General features: G+C 45.1%; 1 protein-coding gene across 3 annotated transcripts in view; it reads left to right on the top strand.

Moving 5' to 3' along the window:
* Window positions 1-23029, top strand: part of PTPRE (protein tyrosine phosphatase receptor type E) — a 173367-nt gene that overhangs the window by 59671 nt on the left and 90667 nt on the right. For 2 of the 3 annotated variants that reach the window (XM_037803932.1, XM_037803930.1), the window contains exon 2: window positions 712-734. The gene's annotated coding sequence lies outside the window, so the exon portion shown is untranslated. Of the gene's footprint in view, window positions 1-711; window positions 735-4345; window positions 4413-23029 lie in introns of those variants that run through there. The other variant, XM_037803931.1, reaches the window with a different exon arrangement.

The following is a 23029-nucleotide window of genomic DNA, read 5'->3' as shown; positions in this document are numbered from 1 at the left end:
TATGGTATCATCCCATTTATATGAAATGTCCAGAATATCCAGTGGAAGACAGAGCAGGGGGATGGGGAGTGACTGCTAACAGGTTTGGAATTTCTTTTGGGGGTGATGAAAATGTTCCAAAATTAGAGTATGGTGATGGTTGCACAATTCTGTGAATTTACTAAAAACCAACAAATTATACACTTTAAACAGATGGACTTCATGGTGTGTAAGTTATATCTCAATAAAGCCATTTTTTAAAAAAGAACATGAGAGCTAAATTAGTGGGGACTGATCAAGCTGGAAAATGATTAAGCTGAAAAACTGGGATGAGGGGTGGCCCTAAACCAGGTTTTAAAAGGTTGTCTCTGCAGCAGATGGGCTGAGGGGACTGTTTGGGGCAACAGGGCTGGGTAGACTGCAGCAGAAGCAGCTACGGATGGAGGGTCGGTGCAGGGCTGGGGCAGGAGGGTTAGCCACTAAGCCGTCCGGTACTATAACAGCCACTATATCCCCACCAGCATCTGACAGCCAGGGTTACTGGAGAGTTTGCGGTAGGACACTGTTAAGTCTGATGATTGCAGCTAAAAGTTTTGTTCATCTAGGTAAAAAGTCCTCAAGAGAAAATGGGCAGATTCAACTAGTGCCCTAGAGAAAGAAGTAGCTAGAATGAGCAACCAACATCCATTAACCAGAAAACTAACTTTCTTTTTTTCTTTCTTTCTTTTTCAGACTATAGCCTTCATTTTCCCTTGGTGAGTACAAAACTTTTTTTAAGAAATTATTTCTGATGTAAAGCTAACCAGCTTTTAAAAAGTGTGTGGGATACAATTGTTAGAGAAGCATTATCTTCTTGAGGAAGGCGGCCAGATGGTCAGTGTGTTATATTTTAATTTTATGCCTTAACTTGCTCGAACAGGCTCATATCACACTTTTTGTTACATCATTTTTTTTTTCAGTTTAAAATTTGGCTCAGCTGTTCAGTATCCTGAAATGTATTGTTGAGAACACAGTCTCCACATGCTTTCCTTCCACTAACTCGTAGTTACTCTGAAAAGGCCCTGCCTTATCTCCATGGTGCACATTTGAGAACGGTGAGGGAGCACGGTGGCAGGTAATCGCATGGAGGGTAATTGCTTCGTAAATTGATCTGCTGTGGGGAAAACTGCTGAAAAAGAGCTATGCTGGGTTTCACTCAATGACAGGGTGGCTGTCACATAATTTTATACCTTTTGGGGTCCAGGCCATGCCCTCATACTTAGGGAAGGGAAACTTTAGAGGCAATAGCCCTTTTTGGTTCTACTTCATCAACCGTGATGCTGTGAGGTTTCCTAGAGAAATTGAGGGAAGAGATCCTAAGAGTTTTTGAAGTGGCTGCAGCTGGTGGGCAGGTAGCTCAGGGCCTGGCACACCGCTGTGTCTGTGCTCACCTTTGGAAGGCGTACACACCTGTGGGTGTGACTCTGCACTGACTTGAGCAGGTTATGATGTGGGCAGCTAGGAAGTTGAACTCTTCAAGTACATAACTGTGTTTGCAATTCCTCGACTCTGTCCCAGAATTATTTAAAGGTCATTAGGTGACTGTTCCTTTGCCCTAGCTGGCCCCTTTTACTTGCTTCTTTGGCAGTGTGCCCCCACTTCATCTGGGCATAGATGCTTGTGGTTATTCTTGATGCGATAACAGGCATTTTGGTGGCATGGACTGTTTCTACTTATCTCAGTAATGAATGCTAAATGTCGCCAACCATTTATCAAAACAGAGAACAGTAAAGTTGTCATTTGCTTATTACCTACTTTTGTTGCCCATGCTCTCTATGGCAATGTTATTGGATGTTGTGGGTTCTGAATGGTGTACTCTTGTTGGGTGAATGTCAACTGTGGGGCCAAAGAAACAACATTTACGGGAATAGAGACTTATATAGCAGAAGACTGCAATCCCTATCACCTTGGAATCCTACGTGAGAGGTATTGGCTCTCTATGTCAGTTGGGATGGATATTAAACATGGCGTTTATCAAAAGCACCAGACCTCAGTGCTTTACAGAATGTACCTACCATTCAGGAAGGACATATTTGAGGGTCAGGCCTCACGAGTCCGTCTTCTTCCAAAATACAGGACACAGGTTGTGGTTTGTCAAATTGCGTGACGTTTGGCTTCCTTGGCTCTCCGCTCATCACTGGCTCCTCCACGCACGATCTTGCCTTCCGCCCCACTCTGGAAGTTCTGAAACACTTGGCAAGTGGTACTGCTGCCTGGCTGTGGGTCAGCGGCTCTCCCAGTGGAGTGTTCTTGATAGGGTCTTGAAGCTCCCCTGCCTCCCAGCATTGTCTCAGATCCTGTACTAACTCGGAAGTTAGCTCTCCACCCAAGGGTAAGTGGGCACGTGTCCCAGAAGGCCCACTTCTTGTACCTCCCCGTCTCCACCATTCATATTTGGCAGCACCCCTTTTCTCCCTGTCCCCATCCTTCACCTCCATCCAATACAAAAATAAAGTCCTGCTTTAAGGAAGCTGCTGACTTCTTAGTGAGGACTCTTTCACTCTGACACAAGGAAAGGTGGACGAAGTGGGAGCCTGGCGGGACCTCACCACTGCGATTTGGAATCTCACTGCTAGGCCTTCAGAGCAGAGCATCAGACTGGTTTTAACCTGCTTCATTGTCTTTGCTAAACATTTGAGACTCGGTTCAGAGCTTCAAGGTTTTAGATGATAGACGGGAACTTCTGACTTGTGGGATTAGAAACTTACTTTTGAGTCAGAAGGAAAAAGTTAAATAGTTCCCCTTGGGCAGGACAGAGTAAGCTCCCTGAGGCCCCACGCTACACCCACACCACGCAGGCACAGAGAAGGAGCCCAGAGGACACTCGCTGAATGAACGCACCTCCTGCCCCTCCTTTCTCTCCCCTGCCGGGCATCTCCTAGGCTCATTGCGATGTCTGAGTGGGGTGGCTCAGAAGAGCACTGAATAAAGGTCAGCTGTGGTTGCCGTGGGCGCTGTCCTCATGGACATCATCACAAAATAATGGCAACAGTTTGCAACCTTTAGAGAAGCCATTGAACTGGGCAGGGATGTGTGTACCAGTAAGATAACGATATCAAGTGATGCTCCTCTTGCTAGCAGTAATCCCTGATTTTTCATGGGAAAAAATTCTCTATATTAAAATTCAACTTTCAAAAAAGGAGTCATTTTTTCTTCCCTGTTAAACTGGAGTGGGAGGAGTCTTTTTAGCACAGCCATCTATTCTCATGAGCATTTTTTAGCACTTGAGTAGACTTGTGGGAGTAACTGTAGTTTATGTTGATGATCAAGTACAACCGAAATTCTTTCAATTAGAGAATGCGTGCAACTCTGGGGGGCTTGGTTGCGTAGCATTTAACTAATGCAACAGATTTTCAGAATTAAGAATTTATGGAAGATACATAATTAAGGTTTAAATATTTTCTCTGGACTCTTTGAGGTCTTATACTGTTATACCTAAGGGTATCCATCAATAAGAAAAATTAAAATGATACCGTATCTTGACTATTTCACTTTGGTTCATGGAAATACCAAAGGAATAAAAAAAGTAAATTAAATTGCTAATTTTAAGTAACAGTGAATCTTAATTTTAAAATTAACTTAGACCATCCATTCACTCTCCTCTTTAGTGGTCTATGCTTCCCTCTCTGTCAGTTTTAATGTGTGGTTTTTCTCTTTTAAGTCATTTGCTTCCTGGTGTTGGTTTGGATGGCTGCCATGGCCGGGGGCAAAAAAAGAATCTGAAGTTTTTAAAATAATGTCCTGACAAGGCAGGCACACCTTCTCTCCTTGCCTTCCGGCCTCACAGCTGGGGTTACATTTCAGCTGGTAGAACAGAAACTCTACACCCGAGCTCCCCTTCCATTGGAGAGGGGTCTGCCGGGAGAAACGACATGTGATGTGCATAACACAGAAGCTTAAATTTTTTCTAATATATTTGATACCTGTTTTCTTCCTTTGCCATGTTCTTGGGTTTTTATTAACATCAATGGATTCCACAGGTTTCCTAGCCAAGAAAAATTTGTAAGTTACTCTTCCCTAGGCTGAAATGCGAAGCTGACAGTAAATTGAGAGAATTCCTTTGGAACTCGTGGTGACCTCCAGTATAATCCCTCATTTATTCCCATTTCCATTTTCCCCCCCAGGAAAGTTTCAACATTCTTCCAAGAAGTACCTTCTAAAAGAGTATAATAGGTCATCATTTGTCATTTAGCAAAGTCATGACCATTAAGCAGTCACAATTTCCACTTAGAGAAGAGAGGAACTGAGATTTCCTATATAAACTGTCTCATCATTTGAGCAGCAAACCCAGATCAGACTTGGAATTCTTCTAGAAATCCCTTTTCAGCTGACAGCAAAGCATGGATTCTCCAAGGCAAAGATGGTTCCCCAGCATCGTGTCGGCAGGGAAAGAGGTAAAGGGAACTGAAAGGGAACCCTTTCTTGTCGTTTTGGATCTATATCTCTGTTGTTTATAATTTAATTGCTATGGTCTTTAAAAATTAGCTTAAGGCATTTATCAGGGACCCTTCATTAACGGAAAATTTGGCAAGCACCTCTGTTAGCTTTGTCCAGCCCTCGTGCAGGAAATCTGGGATTTAGGTTTCAGGAAACCTTTTCTAATCCACCGCAACTCAGCCAAATCGAGTGCTTGGGATGACAGAGAGGAACTGTTGGCTTTGGGGCCGGGCAGGGTTGTCAGAGAGCCAGGAATCAAAGGTGACATTCACCTTTTTAGAAAAACAACCCCCAGCCACCACTGGAGCCCTCGGCTAGCTGGATGACACATGAAAATGCCACCCATTTGAAGTTGGACGTCTCCTAGTTTTATAATCAAAGCTGCCCTCTGAATTTTCCCTAATAACCGGATTGTGATATGGCCTTTTTATTAAAAATAGCACATGGAGAAAGGGTGAGGTATCTGGGCAGTAGGGACAAGGAGCTTGTCTTCAGGTCCAGTAGTCTGGGTTGGGTCATCCTACAGAAACCGAGAGCTGAGAGTGTTGTGGGTCACACTGGGGGAAAGACCAGGGATACACACATTTTGAGTGTGTGAGTTACAGAGACAATTGTCAGACCCAGTGAGCCGCTATATCAGGAATGAGGCCGGGTGTCAAATGGAAGGAATGTGGGAGAATCCCCGCTTACATGGGAACACACCCCAAACTGCAGCCACTTCCCCAGGTGACGCGTGACAGCGGGCAATGCAAGAGTAGATGGCTCCTTTTCCAGAGATGCCATTTGGAGTGACTTTTTCAAATTCCTTAGTGAGGATTCAGGGTGTGTTTGAAACATTTAAAATGTTACAAAAGAAAGGATCCTTGTGGAATTGCCAAACAAAGATGTGTCACATAATAGAGACTGAGAAGCTTTTTGCCTTGTTTTGAGTAGAAAGGCTCGCAAGCAAAAAACAAAACTTGAATTTGTGTCATTCTATGGGGAGGGCCGATTTCATTCCAACAACTTTTTAAAAAATATGTGGATGGGGTTTAACTGATTTCAAACATTTCCATCAAGATCTGCTGTTGGAAATGATACCGATATTATGTTCAGGTGCCTGAAAATATGTATTGTGTGTATGTGTGTGTGTTTAAGATGCTATGTTGAATTATTTAAAAGTGTCATGGTGGTGGAAATTATTACTTGCAAAAACAGGACTTGATTTTTTCCTGTTTTGCCAGATAACTTAAATGCCTTATGCTGAAAACATATTTCATTTATGGTAATGCACGTGTGTATGCAGTAGGGTTCACTGCAGTCGAGTTTACACAGCAGGCTCAAGTTCATTATCTCAGCCTGAATCCCTGGGGGAAATCTGGGTGTGCGTTCCCATTTCCATCTTAAAGATGAGAAAACCAACCCAGGTGGACTTGGAGGAGTGAGTTAACAGGATAGTGGGTATCCTCTCGCCATGATGGACCAGTGTTCTTCTCAAATTGAAGAGCAGCCCACATTCTTTACCACCACTAGAGGTGAGTTTCAGACCTGCCAAAAGAAAATAAATTTTCCATTATGAAAAGTGTTACTTTACAGATATGCAAGTAACCGAGGGTATTAATAAAGAACAGTTCCATGTATTTATCCTGGTGATTCTGCAAACAGTTTGCTGGCAGATGACTGTATTTTGGAACAACTTTATGATCTCTGTAGTTGATCTTGGCCAGAGTTCTAAATGATTCCTGCGTGTCATCTGCTGTCCAAATCCCGTGTTCTAATCTCTTTTCACATACTTGCCAGGTTTCCCTTTCAGCACACCCAATAGTTTGTCCACTCACTCACCAAAAGTTTTATCAGGCATCTCCTGCTGCTCATAATTGTGCAAAGTTTTGAAAAACCAAGTGGCAGATCCTAGGTCTGATTTCATGAAATATTGCCTGGAAGGCTGATATTTGAGTCCTTTCTTTGGCAAGTATAAATGTGTGTTTTGTGTAGGGGCCTTGAAAAGCATTGGACAGAAATAGGGTTTAATTCTAGAAAGCTAAATGCTTTAAACTTGTCACTTTATCTCCCGGAGTCATACCTCTTTTGTCTAAAAAGTAAAGGGCTGGGTGGGAATTTCTTTTTAAGTGTTCCTTTAAGACATGAAGGTCTGTAATGTAAGTTGATACTTACCTGGATTTTTTTAGTTAACAGCAAAATCCCCCTAAATAGCTCCTGATATGTGTCAACCATGACTGGGGCCGTTTGTGTTCATCTGCCTTCCCTTCTGGGGTGCAATTTGTGCATCATGATATAAAGGAATGTTTTATAGTCTTGGCTTTGTAAAGAAAGCTGTCCTTGGAGCTTTCCCTTCTCATCTCCCTCATTTGTATCTGCTCTCTTGTCGTTCTCTTCATGGAGCAGGGACACATAAAAGAAGGTTTTATTAATGGGGGAAAATATCCTTCAAAAACCATCTTTTCCCCTTCTATGATATTCATTATATACAGGAAGTAAAAGCTGGGAATCCAGCTGGGCTTTGATTTTTAAAACTCAAGCAGAAACATTGGTTTATAAAACAAAGGTATTTCCCCAATTCTCCTGAGATCCAGCTGGCTAGTGGGGTCGTGTAGGGGTTTATTTTACACGAAGAAGTGATTCACTGGGACTGCGGATGTCTTAATGTCTTCAGAAACCATGGAAACCCCCGACCCTGCTCTGCTGCCCTCTTACAGGGCTCTTTAAACAGAGAAGGAAAGTGTACATCATGGAGGTGAAGATGGAGATCTCAGATGCACACAACTGGAGCAAGTAGAAATTCAGAAACATCGCTATTTCCAAAGCCTATTTTTGGCCTCCTTCCAATCTGAAGACAACACCAACATTCTGTTATGCTGTTTCCCGTGGTAGGTGGATTTATTTAATTTTTAATGAGTGATTCACTAGCCATAGCCATATGTTTTCCTCCTGTTGAGCAGAGAATTAAGTCATTTCCTTTAGAAAAAATTATTTTTGATATGATATGAGTAATGTGGTACTCAGAGGGTTTGAGACAAGGGGACATAGTAATATCACTCAAGAGAAGACACTCAACCTCCCCCAGGCTCATAGTGAAATGACAATTATGTTATCAACACATAGGATTGTGGCTTTTTCTGTAAGAGGAGACTGTATCTCATCAAAAGAAGCATTTTTTTCTATAAAAACATTTTGTCACTTTTTTAAAACTTTTTTTCATGTTATAGCAGATCTATTGCATTTGGGAAGCCACGTGGTATGTTTCCCAAATGGAATCATAGTAATATCATAAGTTTCCCCCCAAGGTTTGCACTGCTTCCTCCCTTTTCTCTCTGTTTACTCCAAGTAGCCTCTGTCCACCCAGCTGCAATCTCGTCACCTCTTCTAGTCCATAACTTTAAATTGAAAATAACACTAGAGATTCTCTTGGCTGCCAGAGCTGTTTAGCTCTGTCATAGCCCCCCGCCCTTACTCACCAAACTGTTTGCTGTCATTGACACCTTAACACGGCTCGTTCAGGATGAATTCATGATGTACTCCATCCTGCCCTCAAAAGGAGAAACTCGCCCCGGGCCCTGGCACAAACCAGTGAGCCTGCCGGGCAGGGGGCTGGAGCTCGCCCTCCATGCACAGCCTGGATTTCACTCAAGGTGGTTCTGAGAAGTTGGGTACACACGATGAATGCAAATGCAGCCTCCCAAAATGTCCAGGAGAAGGTACAAATCAGGAGAAGCAATACAAGAGGATGGCAGGGGCAGGAAGACCTCTGAATGGTCAGTGGTGGTGAAACAACGTGAATCAGAAAAGGTGTCAAGGAAGCACCTAAGCATCCTTCCTCCTCACCCACCTTCTAAAGATATCAGGCTCCTTAGCCATTTGGCGAGCAAGTAGAATCACCTCTGTAAGTCTCTAGACTTCTGTCAATCCAAGATGAAACCCCAGAATAACCAGAATAGCACATAAAGTAGCCCATGTGAGAGGCCAGAACTCTGAGAAGTACAAAGTCAGTGACTCAGGGCTGCTTTTCCTTCTGGAAGTTCTGCTTTGAACCCAACATCTTGCTTCCTGGAGCCGAGCTTCCCCGGAAAGGAGACGCCCCTGCATCAGGCTAGCTGCTCGCCGTTTCTCCCAGACTGGCCTGGGCTTGAGGAGTACTTGGCCACCCTGTGGCCAAACTGCAAGCCTGGAACAGGAAATGACCACTCCGGATGCTGACGCGCCAGTATCGGAAATCCAAGTACTGCGCCGGAAATCCAGGTATCGTGTCAGAAACCCAAACACCTCATTAGGGCATGTGTAACCATGGTGCAAATGGAGTCTTCATTTTTCAACAGAATGTGTTGATCCCTTTATGAAATTCATCTTAAAGGTAAAACATGTTAACTGTTTTATAGCATCATTTCATTAAAAAAATTTATAACATTTTTTAACAACTGGTCTGCTGTATATATCTCAGTGTCCCTGGAAAATCTGAAAAAATCTTGGATCTAGTGGCCTGATCAGGAACCAAGCAGATGATGGAAGGAATGTGGAGTTGTTGTAATTTCAAATCCAGATTCTGCAAACTACAGAGAAGCAATGTCATCCTGGTAGTGTTTCTCTAAGTTTCTTAAATCCACAGTCAAGGATTTTCTTCAAGGACATGGTTAAAAGGGAATTAAAAACTCACCTTGTGAAATGGGAAGTCAAATTCAGAGAAAGGCCTGATGATACAGATCTACCAGTTCAGTTTAGAAAATGTGTGTGTTTTTTTTACCCTTTTTCTACTTTATCCTTTTGTGTAAAGTGTTACAAGTACTTGAAACTAATGCTTGTTTGGGTCATTGCAGAGGGACAGAGGGCAGTTTATTTGGACACCATGCTGGCTCTGACAAGTGGGGCATCTCAGCTCCTAGAGGACAAGGAACATCCTGATTTGAATCCCTAGTGCTGGCCCAGCACCTAGCAGACATGAGGAGCTCCATTTTTGGTGAATGAGTGAATGCATGGATGGATGGATGGATGGATGGATGGATGGATGGATGAATGGATGTCACAGAGTGGCAAGAGTTGGAAAAAAGCAGTTAGCAACAAGGCAGGTATATTAGTTAGAGTTCTCTAGGGAAATAGAACCAACAAGAGATATCTGGAAATAAAAGATTTTATAAAAGTGTCTCATGCAACTGTGGGGATACATGAGTCCAAATTCCATAGGGCAGGATGCACAAGTCCAAATTCCATAGGGCAGGCAGCAAACTGGCAACTCTGATGAAGGTGTTCAATGAACTCCTCAGGAGACGCTGGCCAGCTGAAGAAGTGAAGTTTCTCTCTCTTCTCCCTTAGTCTTCAACCGATCGGTTAAATTCAGCTGAATGAATTCTCTCATTGTGGAAGACACGCCCTTTGTTGTTGTAATCAGTCACAGGTGCAGTCAATTAACTGATGATTTAATAAACCAGCCTTCTGGTTTATTACCCAGACAAAAATGTCCTTGCAGTAAAGGTTAGGCCAATGCTTGCTTGAACACAAACCTGGACATCATCACCTTGCCAAGTTGACACATAAACCTAACCATCACAGCAGGTAATGGAAAAAATGTTCCAGGTGAACATTATCCATTTATCACTAATGCTTTCATTCTCTCTGACTCCATCCTTAATTTCTAGAAAGGGCTTCCCTGACCACCCCATCTAATGCTGCTAGCCCCTTTGTGCCCCATTCCCAACCCCAGGTTACTTTGCCATGTGCTTTAGTTTCTTTATATTGTCACCAAAATGCTTATCACCATTAAGGGTTGTCTTGCTCATCTATTCTCTGTCTCACCAGTATGGAGCCTCTGTGAGAACAGGGATTCTGTCCCTCTGTCTCCTGTCACAAGTGCTGGTGCAATGCAGGCAACCAGGAATATTTGTTGAATGACTGAATGAACACAGTGCAATTCTCTTTACACTACTTTCTATCCTTTGGGGAACAAGCTGGGTATAAATACATTAATCAAGTCACCCAGCACTCTCAAGTGCTTCTGGAAGTCTTCACTGATTTTCTCCATCTGACAACAGCCTGGCTTCAGTGATTTCCTTCACTGATATGACAGAGTTTGGGTTTGGTTTTGTTTTATGTTGTGGCCACTTGGGCAGATGGCAAAGTGGGGGTGTTTCGTTCTAGCTCCCTCTCTGACCGCAGGGGGCAGCCATGTTCCAGGTGGACAACTGGCCACCAGAGGACCAGGACAGCACACCTCTGTTCAAGTTGGGTTCTGCTGGGGTTCTCCTCCTCTTCCACCTCATCCAGGACCCCTAAGCTCTGAGGGCTGTGCCCAGCAGTCAAAGCCTCCACTAGCATTAGGTTCCTGTCTTGAAAAGGGACCTGTTTGTCAATCAGTCAATTAAAGAGAGGTCCTGTCACCACCTGCAGGTTTTATACACCAAGAACATTGAGTCTGACTCAGCACTGATCCTGTCAGGCCTTATTCCACCGGGGCAGGGCGGCAGGCAACTGGCAAAGTGCTCTCTGCCTCCCCGAGTGCCAGAATTCCCCAGGGCCCAATCTCAGGACTGTGCATCTTTCTTCTCAGAGAGAAGAACCCAAAATATGTCTCCCAGTTTATAATATTCCGAGTTCTGAAGCACTTGGTCTATTCCTGAGATAAACCACCATCCCCCTGTTAAATAGAGGAGGCTGCTCAAGCATCAAAAGGGCACTGCACGGCTTTCATGTTTTTCTTCTGTCCGTCTCCCTGGAGAGCATCTTAATAAAGTCACCCAGCAGCCAAGGTGACCCAGCAGGTGTCATGGGGTATTGCCCACTGGAACGGCCTCTGCAGCTAGAAGCTTTTGAGATGTGACCAATGTACCGAGCAGAGTCAAGAAATCCCAGGGGCAGGGCCAGCAAGAGCTTTGTGAGTGGCTGGGGATGACAGTGCTCATGCTTTTATGAAGGGTGGAGAAGTGGTGAGATTGTTTTGGGACCTAATTCTTTCTAAGACAGTAGGCTACAAAAAAATGCCAAAAGCTCACCTGCTTGAAATTCAGGGGGCTTTGGCCAAATGTATGGATATCCAAATAAAAAGTGTGTTAATTCTGAGATCGCATACCACGACACTGGGTCAGCTCAGGCTAGCACAATAGATATTTGCACTTGTCTTTTTCACCCAGTCTTCTTCTATTTTCTTCAATCACCTGAGTCAGATATTTCTCCCAGGACGTGGAGAGCTCTCTCTGGGCCAGGTGCCTCCCAGCCCTTTGCCTGCCTTCTCTGATCCTCGGACCCCTCTGAGAGGTGGGTCCAGCGTCACTTCCACTGTTCAGTGCTTAGTGTCCTTGCAAACACACGGCAAGTCTGCTTGGTGTGACACCAGACTTGAACCTTGTCCATTTGACTTCTAAGTCCCTGTTTCTAACATCTGAACTGGATGGGGACATTTTCCTCCTTTCTCTGGTGGAGGAGGTTAGTTTTGGTGGCCTGCTTCCAGGAGGAGAGGGTGCAGGGTGGGGACTTGCCAAAGCCTGGGCTTAGCAGCTGGGAGATAGAGTTCAAAACCCATCTGCTGTCAGCTGGCTGCCAGACCATGGAGGAATCACAGGTCTTCTTAGGGCATCCATTTCAAGGATTTACATGGGTCCTTGAGTCTCCTAAATTCTCTGAATTCAGAATATCACCCAGAATTTCCCAGCCAGTGCTAGGCTTATGGTCCAGAACTCAAGAAAGGGGGAACCACACAATACTCAAGGCTTTCTTTAGTTTCAAAAATAGCTACATGCAATAGGTTGTTACGAACAGCTAGGTGAAAATCTTATTTTCCAATGATGCTGCAACATTTGATTAATTCTTCTGGATGGGATAACAGGATGACTAAAGTAAGCATTGCTTGGAATTGGGGTGAATTTGCTGAGCATCAAAGGAAAATTGTCAGGTCACAAACCTAATCATTCTTACATGCCTCCCTTACCATTCTCTCCATGTTTGTACTTACTCACCACCACCCTCCTCCAACCCACACACACCCCACAAAATCCCGGGCCACCTTTAACTAAATGGATTTGACCTCTATTTATAAAATGTGCATTAGCATGAAATAGGGAGCTTTCTTCAAAAATTCAGCTGGCTCCTTACTCCACCTGCTCCTGTCTTCAATGGCAGCTTTTGTGCTAAGGAATCTTCTTTCTCTGGGAAAATTCATGTCATGGATATGTCGTTAACGAGAGCCAGCACCATCTACTTTTTATTTCAGGATAATGAAAGGTCTCTTGTGTTTTTCCCAGTATGGACTTGGAGCAGTGATTGATGTCTAATTATTTGGAAGGGAGAGAGTTCCTCAAAGATGGACACGCAGCCTCTCGGAAGCATCTGTTGCTTGGCAACACATAACTTTACCTGTATTTACACTAAATACAGTTAAAAAGGCCAGAAACACCCATTCCTATGATCCTATGTTAAGAGGAAGATTCTGAAACCTGTTCTATTAAGATCATGGCTTTTGTAGTTCAAAATAAACACCTGAGAGGATTGGGGACAGGGTCTGGCTACCCTGTACACACCAGAGGCAAGTGTGAAAGATGAAAGAGGCACCCCCACTTTTCCCACCTCATTGAAACTGTTGGATTAAGGTGTGCTCACGCCGCCCAGCTTTCTAGCACTACGGTCACCAGCTGCAGAGTGTCCTTCAGAGAGGATGCCCCTGAGGCTGCCCCAGTGTTTCTAACCCCAGCCCTGCCGTAGGGAACCCATCCGATGCGTTCCTGTCCGTCCAGTCTGCTGCCTGGCGTGCAGTTTCACCCTGGGTCTCGTTGCATGCCAGCCGCTGAGCTTAGGAAAACTTCCTTCCAATGAAAGGGGAAGCAGAGGGATGCACGGGGACAGCTCAAACCGCACACCCCAGGGACCCACACTCAAATAAATGGGGCTGGTGTGTCCCAGCAGTCGTGAGTTGCTGTGGATGTCACACCCCTCGTTTCTTTCTGAAGTGGGTGTTGCAAGAAGTGCGTTGTTTCATCGTGGAAGCCTTGCTTTTGAGGCTCCACAACATTCTTTCCTATGGGGACAGAGCTTTCTTTCTGTTCCGAACACAACAAATCTCAGTTTCAAGCCAGGCCAACCTTAATAACATCGAAGCAAAAAAGGAAAAACAGTACAAAAATAAAGACTAAGCAAACAAATAGGGAGAAAAATTTTAAAAAGACCAGAGTGCATTGTGGATAACGCGCAGTGTGGCTCAGACTCAGGCTAACTGATGAATACAGGCCAAACTTAGATTTAACCTTTTCTTCCAAGTTTGGCTTCAGAAATTACCTGCCTTGTCCAAACAATGCCCCTGTGGTCCAATCCACGCCATTTCTCCCCTTTGCATTAAACCTCTTGCTAGGAGTCAAAGCCAGTTCTCACAAGCAATTGAATTAAAAGCCAAGGGCAGCTGACTGCAAGCACTGAGCTTCCAGAGAAACACTGTGTTTGTTTGAAGGTGAAGTTAAGAAGTCCAGGTGTCTCTAAGGGGGCTGCCACCTACCATTTTCAAGGCAATCTTCTGGGTCCCTCCTGTGGGCTGTTAAATAAAAACGTGTACACCCCCTCCTACAACCTAGATTCATGGGCTAGGCCCTCCGAGTACCAGCATCCTCTAATTCAAATTGAGTTCGGCACTTGAATAGCCCTGAATTCAGGAAACCAGGGGGCTGCAGACTGGAAAACTGAGTCAATAATGTTAGTCTATTTTTTAAGCCAAAGTTCACAGGTGAGAGGTCTCAAGAACTAATATAATTGCATGTATCTGTGTATGCGTGTCTGTGTAGCAGCAGTAATTGTGAACAGCATAGGAGATGTACAAAGGGTTAACTAAGCTGTTCTGTCAAAAGTGAATTATGTCAAAGGTTCAATTAATGGAGCCCCCGATGACAAAATGCAGTTCCTCATTTCTAGCCATATCACTTCTGCTTTTTGAAACACATTTCTCATCATTGATAATAGTAAGAAACCTCTCCTTAAATTGCTTAATGAAGGGGAACGAGTTAATGTAATTTAAGACGTTCCTCCTTCTTCTTGTCAGTCTTGCTCCATCAGGCATGTTGGCACCGGCCCGTGGGCCACTTCCAACCTTCCAGCTTCATCACCGCTGCACCATGGAGCTCAGAGTTTGATGATCCAAGGTTTGCATGGAAAGGTGTTTGTTTTCCGATGACCCTGCACCATATGAAACAAATGGTTTGATTTAAGTGTGCGGTGTCACTGCAGTGGAAAGCAGGCAAACACACAGCAGCAATACTGCATCATCACCATGGCAACCAGTGGAAATAATGGCCCCCTTTGGGATTAAAAGAGATCTCAAATCCTGCTGCAGTCAAGTGGCATTGGCTGTCTGCGGCAGAGATGGTTTTCGATGACTGTTTCAGAATCCCTTATCAACAGAAAATGAATGGAAAGGGGAGTTTAGGGCAAAAACAAGGATTTACAGAGAACTAATCTGATCATCTAAGTCACCAAGGAAAGCAAAGAGGAGATTTGGGGAGCCGACGATGAAATACCGAGAGCTTTCCATCCCCGCCACTATTTGAGTAGCTACTGAAAGCTTGGTCACTGTTTCTGCCACAGAGAACACATCTCTGGAACTGTTGTTGATCTGTGCTGCCATCTTTCATAGTCTTTCCATCCTGTCAGGACTTTGTTTTTATTGGAAGCAGAAGTGATTGTGAATGAAATGAAATAGAGTATTTGGTAGCTAGCACAGCCCCTGGCACACAGAAAGTACTTAATAAACAGCACTTAAAATCCAAATTCTCAGGACAAAAAGGAAGTGAGGGCCTGGAGCTGGTCATAGGAATTGTAATAGTCCTGAAAAAAAAATAAAAAGACATTTGCAACAAATCATTCTCTCAACGTAATGTAACAGCTTTGGTGCATGTATTTCAGTATTCCTTCCAAGCAGCTTCAGACTGCATTAGAGCTGTCTGCGTGCATTTTTCCATGCCTATGTCCCTCACCATCAGGGAAGGGTATTTTCTGTAAGAAGTTGTCATATTCCAAGGGATATGGTCCAATCGATAGAATCTGAAATAAAGAAGCTATATCAAGAATATTCTACTTCTTCAAAACAAGGAGAACTTGGTAAGGCCAGGAGCTTCAGTTTTTTGGATTGCAGAAGTTATTTTGAGAGTGCATTTCTCCTTTTTTATTTTAGGAAGTGCTGTAGAAGAAAAAAAAATGGGTATTTTTGATATGAGAAGAAGTTTTATTTGCTCAAAGCAGTGTCACATCTGAGACAGGGTTGTTCTTTCAGCTGAGTGGAAAACTCCAAAATGGAAGGATTTTCCCTTTAAACCACAGAACCCATGTGCCGAGAGCCCCTTTCCTTCACATTTTCTTCCCTTCATGTTGTTGACATTTAGTTATGCTTTAGAAGAATCCTTTTGCAAGCATGACGTTAGAGGGAACTTTTGTTTGGAAACTCAATCTGAAGCATAGGAGAAGCAAGCCTGAAGCAAGGTGTGCTGTCAGGCAAACGGGATTAAAACGAAAGATGAAAATTCCCATCCATGGGCCAGGTCACATGACAGCACTCAACATACTATAGTGTGTCCTTTGTCATTTCTTCCTCTCTGTGGGCCATAAACTTGTCCCGTGAGCAGGGAGCTCTCGGCTTCCTTTCCTTTCCTCGCAAAGTGCAGCGTGCTAAAGGATTCTCATTCCCCAGCTGGAACTGCCATCTGCACCAGGTTGCATTGCCCATGGCAGCTGAATCGGGGTTTATTGCTGACCTTCTTAATGATTTATTTTAAACCTTAAAACCATCAGTATCCTGCTGTGAATTATACATTGCTTTTTAAGCATGTATTTGCACCAGAGATGAGCTACCTCTCCTGTAAGTTTTCCCTGCTGGATTTTTTGCTCTGGTTTCTGATGATACAGTGCGAGTACCGGCAGCCGCCAGCCTTAGAAGGAAAATTACAAAGGGAATGCCGCGTACATCACGGATTGCCTTTTGCGTCTGTAGCCTGCCTGGGAATGTTTGCATTATCAGCCGGCGACACTCCAGTGCTGCGGACATGGGTTTGAACGAGGTGTTCACCTAGGGGCTTTCAGAAAGCGCTGCTCCGTAAGTATGCATGGATGGAGAACGAAGATATGGGAAGGGATTTCTGGAATCTTCCTTCTTTCTCTAGTGTAGGCTGTGAGGAAAACACGTTTGCCAATAGCTTTTAAAATTCAGTTTCTAGTGTTGTTACTCATTGATAATTTGGAAGTGTCACAGCAACCTGCTATCCTTTGTCAAGTTCCTGTGTGAGCTTACTCTGTTTGTAAAACGTAACATCTATGGAGGTGGTGGTTTAGCAGTTTTGTACAAATGATATGTTTATTTTATATCTTCCTAAATTGCTATTTAACATATAAATACTTGCTCTTTTATCTAATATATAATAATTAAATATACTTTAAGCAAAGTGAACATGCTTAACATTTTGTACATGTATCTTTCAATGAATGTGAAATTTTAAAGACATCACACCATAAAGTTGAAAGAGTTTTTCTCTAGCTGTGTTTCTTTCTTTCCTTCTTTTCTATTTAGCATACTGCTTCTGGAGTAAGGCTATATCATATTGAATGCCATATGTTCTCACAGAGACTGTGTATTTGAAAAATGCTCAAAATTACTTTTAAATTGTTAATGTTACTTATGTGGGTATACACAAATAAAACTCACCCAGGAATTGCTTGTGATACTTACGGTGAGAACAGGTGCCTGCTGAGGATAAATATTAGGTTTCATCCTATGCTGTGATTCATTTAAATCAGTTTATTCCTGAAGCTTGGGTGGTTTTTTTTTCCTAAGAAGAATAGGAGCCCCCCCAAGCTTTGCATTCCATTCAAAGAGTGGCCAGTCATCTCTGTTACCGTAAGAATTCCACCAGGACTCGGTTGGGCCACGGCCCTGAAATGCTCCGCTGTGTTTGGGTGGCCAGTTCTCAGACACGTCACGGTCATTTCTCAGACCCAGGAAGCTGCTGCCCCAAGGACGGCGTTTTCTTCTCCCAGAGCCATGGTTAGTAGGCGAGTGTGTGCAGTGGAATTTATGAATGAAGCTTAGCGTTCATTTTAAATATTTGTTTCATTTCGTTTGCACTAAGAGAGAGTATTCAACCATTTCATGTTAGAAAGACAAGGGGAAGAAAGCTTGCGTTTCACCAATACTATGAAAGGGCTTCCATGACCTTCTAATCAACTTATGTGCCATTTCAGTTGCTCTTTGTTAAAGGGAAGGTTGTGTGTGTGTGTGTGTGTGTGTGTGTGTGTGTGTGTGTGCATGTGTACTGTGCATTGCCCAGGAGGGGCGCATACAGCAAAAAGTGAAAGGATTATATTCTGGAAATTGGAAGTTCTTGACGAGCAACTGGTCTTAAAGTTTGCTTTCAAATTGAGTGGCGCGGCTGTGTGCTGGAGATGGCTCCTAGTAAGTCAACACGGGGCCCCCCTGTAGTAGTTGAACTCTTTTAGCATAGTGCTTCATCTTGATCACACACTAGGTGATTTTAGGCACTTAGTAAGATTTTACTCCTTTCCGGTGGCAACTGAAATCTTCCCGCTGCGAGTCGGGCTCCTCCCGGGACTTTTAGGCCGTGCTGTGCAGCTCCATCATCCCACTGTGGGACCTGAGAGTCATGACGCCTCCTGTACCCCGATGCCCAGGGAGGGGCTGGCTTATGGCCCCACTCCCCTGAAGACACCCCCTCCTAGCAGAGGCACATTAAGGAACCATGCCCTCCACTTCCTGACCCTGGTGACCTCCCGGGGCTGTGGAAAGCTTTCGGGGAGATAATGGGTGAGAAAGTTCTCGGTGCCAGTAACACACAAGACACTGATAATCAGCACTCATTAGTAAGGCAAACAGAGGTAAGCTTGATTTTCATCTGTAATGGGGTCAGTATTTGAAAAAGGGTTATCAGGGGATCTGAGGGTTGAAGAGGAAATGATCTCACCCTGGTTTTCTCCTCTTGCCTGCCCCATAAATAAACTCCCTTATCCCTGTCTGCAGAAGCAGGGGTGAATGCAGCCTTCCCTCTTGTCTGACATTCACGGAGAGCTCTGTGGCTGGCTCTTAACCCTGCAGAGGCTGGCCACTGCCTCGCCTCCAGGCTGTGCTCCTGGGTGGCCATGCTCTCGGCCCCCCACGCCCTGAAATCCAGAGCCAGCTATGTCTTTTGGTGGAACAGAAGAGTTATAGCAAGATCGTGAATGTACAGTTGACCCTGGGCTGCTTCCCTGTGTATTTATTCCTGCTGCAAAGTCACAGCTGTGCGGGGAAGCAAGGGGACAGAGTTCCTCAAGAGGAAGTGAGCAATGACAGCGTTTTCAGGAGACTTTGTAATAAAGGTGGTCGCTGCAGGAGGGCGAGAAGGAGAGGGTATAAGTAAGAGGAGGCTCTTCGGGTGAGTTGCCGGCCACTGGTGAGGACCACTCTAATTCCAGAGGTTCCACCATGGAAATGGGTGCTGAGGAGGCTCGTGGACTGGTGGAAAAGGCAGCATTGCAGAGAGTTGCAGGAACAGTTGGCAAGATCAGAGCCCACAAACGCAGGGAAACAGGGAAGGATGGGGAGCTCTCCTTCGTCAGCGTCTCCCCAGCCTCTGAACCCTGCCCGGCAGGCGGCGGGAGCTCCAGCAGTAGTTTCTGAATGAATGAAAATGAATGGATGGGTGATTCAACGTGTATCCCATTCTGCAGTCCTCGGAGGTGATGTCTTATGTGTGATGTGTTTTGTCTCCCAGCACACGTGCATGCATAGCTATGTAGTCTGCAGTATCGAAAAGCAGCCTCAGCTTTGGAATCTGACACAGGGTTCAGTTTTAGTTCCTTCCTTAGCCTTGAGAACTTGGGGAGTTGACTTCATCTCTGTGTGGTTAAACTTCCTCAGTGGGTGACTGAAAGGCACAGACAGCTGACTCTCCTGAGCTCAGCTGAAACGTGGTTGTTGTTGTTGCCATTGATTTGTACATGCGTGTGTGTTCTCCTAATTACACTGGATAGCAGTCGTTTTTTATTTCCTTGGGAAAAATGCAAAAAATAGCTTTGGTTTGAGAAGACAACCTTGAAAAATGTTTCTAATACATTAAAAAATATTAGCACTGCCAATTTAAAAAGCATGCTTTAGCGGTCTTATTTTAAAACTATGCTCTATTACATTCATCATGATAATAGATGAGATAAAAAGAAAGAAAAGAAAGCAGTAGAATAATTTGCAGTTTTTAAGTGTAAAATAATCTCGAGTAGCTGGAAAATTAAAAGTACATTTGCTCCATTCTTTTGTGGCAGTTCACACATGAACATAAGGTTCTGGAGTCCTGCCAGTGCTTAAAATTAGAGCTAAAGAAATGAGACCCAACTTAATTAGTATAAATGTTGCCGTGTAACTTCTAATAATGAGTATAATTTGCAATACATGCTCACCATGTAATTTAGCACAATGGGACCCGCGGAATGTAGGACCAGTATTTAATCAAGAGAAATGTTTCATACAGAAGATGAACTCTGGAGACGGCGAGTCTGTGCAGGGGCCCTGTGAGTCCGCTGTGAAATTCCCATCCATGTCGCCGTTTCGGACACTCTCCCCTCCCTCCCCCCTTCCCCGAGATGACACCGCGCTGTCTGGGCTGTGGGATTGCTGGAGAGTTACTCCCCCTTTGTGTGCCTTGATTCCCGCATCTATAAAAGGAGGATAATAACAGCCCAATTTCTTCTTGTGGTGGGGAGTAAAGAAGTTAATGATATGAAGCACTTAGAAAGGGCAGAGGACACATCACCCAGCAAATGTTGCCTTTGTCATTCCTGAAATTACCCGCGACAACCTTGTGCAGCAGGCTGAGGAGCTGCCCGTTATGCCAGAGCACTGGTGTCCAGAACGTGGAGGCCGCAAGATGATTTTTTCTTTAGTGAGATAAAATTCACATGCCATAAACGTCACCATTTTAAAGTGCACAATTCCAGGGCACTTAGGACATTCTCAGTGTTGCGTAACCATCTTCTCTACCTGGTTCTAACAGATGTCATCCCACGTATCCCAAAAGGAAACCCCACACCCATTAAGCAAACTCTTCCCATTGCCCCGCCACCCCTCAGCCCCTGACAACCACCAGTCTCCTTTCTGTCTCTATGCATTTGCCGGTTCTGAATATGTTGTATAAATGGAATCAGCATGTGGTCTTTTGTGTATGGCTTCTTTCACATAGGATAATGTTTTTGAGCTCCGTCCATGTTGTGGCATGTATCAGAACTTCGTTCCTTTTTTATGGCTGAATAATACTTCATTGTATGGATAGACCACATTTTGTTTATCTGTCTATCAGCTGATAGACAGATTGTTTCCACCTTTTGGCTACTGTAAATAGTGCTGATATGAACATCGGTGTACCAGTTCTTGTTTGAATGCCTGTTTTCATTTCTTTGGGGTATATATTTAGGAGTAGAATTGCTGGGTCACATAGTAATTCTATGCTAACTTCTTGAGGAACTGCCAACCTGTTTTCCAAAGCCACTGTGCCATTTTTCATTTCCACCAGCAATGCATGAAGCTTCCAGTTTCTCCACATCCTCGCCAACACTTGATACTGTCTGTTGTTTTTTTTTTTTTAATTGTGATTATTATCACCATTCTAGTGAGAATGATGTGTTAGCAAAGATTAATACTATGGAGTGCGGTCGCAGTTGAATTGTCTGGGGGGGGGGGGGGCGGCCGGTTGCTGAACCCTCGGCTCTCGGCGTTGCTCAGAGGGTACCGGCGGCGGGGGCTCTTTCCCGGAGGCGAGGGCGAGGCGGGGGACTGGGCCCGGTCCCCGGCGGAGGCGTGCAAGGTGTGGAGGGCGGCGAGAAGGAACAGGCAGGACACGGTTCTTTGAGGGTGAAGAAGCCAAGAGCGTTTATTAGGGGTGAGCACAGGTTATATAGGCTGGCATAGAGGGCGGGGGTTGTTACAAGTCAATGCTGAGGGGATAAAGGCTAGGATTGGTTCTGAGAGGGTGCGGAGGTTAGGATTGGTTCTAAGAGAGCACGGAGGTTGTTTGAAAAGGGGCGGGAGTTGCTCTGGCAACGGTGTCTGGCAACAATGTATGCGCACTGGTGGTGATGGGAGTTGCACTGGCAACGGGGAGTGTCCGGGCAAGATAAGGGGGTGGGGAAAAGGCGGTTCCCTCCGGCAAGCCTCTCCTAACAGTGGTATTTTGGGTGAGGAAATGGGGCCTGCCTCCGGCCTCACTTTCCCAGGCCCGGGGGGCTGTGAAGGGCGCTGTTCACCCGTACCCACTACCCTCCCCAGGGGTGGCCGATCCCCTGGCCCAGGCCCGCCAAGTCGAAGCATGTAATCAGTGTCCCGCATTTCCCCCTTTTTTTTCTAATTAAAGGAAGAAGCTTACCGGAGAGGTCCGCTAAAGGATGAGGGAAGGGGAAGGTTGGGGAGGGGAAAAAGGGTTGACGGTGGCTCAGCAAGGCTGGAGCTCAGCGTTGGTGTGGCGCCCGGGCGCTCGACAAGGGCCTCGCTGCTAGCGGGATGGGCGAAGGTGGAAGGTTTAACTGGAGCTCGAGGTTGGTACGAGGTTCAGGCGATTGAGAAGGGCCTCGCGGTCGGCGGGTTGACCGGTGGCGGTGAGGTTGCGGAGGGTTGATTGTCATCTTGGAGTAGGGAGCGTCAGAGGTGGCGAGTCGCTGGTACTGGATTTGCACGAACGAGGAAAAAATAGCATCTGTTTGTTTTCTTACAAGTTGGACGATTCTGCGGATAATGCAGGGTCCTAAAGTGAGAGCTAGAATGATCATTAGTAGGGGGCCGAGAAGAGGGAGGAGGTAAGGGAGGAGGGGGGTAAAGATGTGGGACCAATAGCTGGTGGCTTCACGGTCTCTTCTACGTCATTCTAGTCCCTCTCGGACCTTGTTTAGGCTGTCCTCGGCGAGACCTGTGGAATTGGCATATACACAGCTCTCTTCTCCTAGGGCGGCGCAGAGGCCTCCTTCTTTGAGGAGGAGAAGGTCGAGACCTCGGCGGTTTTGGAGCACTACCTCAGAGAGGGAGTTAACAGAATTTTTAAGATGGGAAATAGCGTTCTGTAGGTGACGAATGTCCTCGTCAACCGCCGCTCGGAGGTGAGTTAGGGCGGAGCCTTGACTGGCTAATGCAGCGATTCCGGTGCCAGTGCCTGCAAGACCTAGGAGGGAGGCAATTGTGAGGGCGGTGATGGGCTCTCGCTTTTGCAGAAGGGTGGGATCTGCAGTTCTTTCCAGGCGGAGGAAGAAGTCTTCCTCGCTGTGGTATAAGACCCTAGGGATAAGGACAATTAGGAGGCAAGTTTCATTAGTGGTATTGAGGGTTTGCACATTAAGGCAGGGGGTAAGTCCTGTAGAGGAGCACAGCCATTGGGAGGAGTTGTGAGGAATAAGAAACTTGGCAGAACTGCTGGGAGAGGAGTAGTTGGCACAAGCTGTGAGGCTGGGAGAGTTACTTGAGCGAGGACGGATGCACTTTCCTGTAAAGGAGACTGAATGAAAGGTTAGGGGGACGGCAGAGGTATTCCAATTGCATTCCAAGGGGCTGTTTTCTGTATTTTCTGAAAAGGAAAGGTTGGAGGCAACTGGCTCATATAGGGGGGAG

Source organism: Choloepus didactylus, chromosome 15 (assembly GCF_015220235.1).
Source record: "Choloepus didactylus isolate mChoDid1 chromosome 15, mChoDid1.pri, whole genome shotgun sequence".
NCBI classification, from domain to species: domain Eukaryota; kingdom Metazoa; phylum Chordata; class Mammalia; order Pilosa; family Megalonychidae; genus Choloepus; species Choloepus didactylus.
This window is presented reverse-complemented; position numbering and strand designations above follow the sequence as displayed.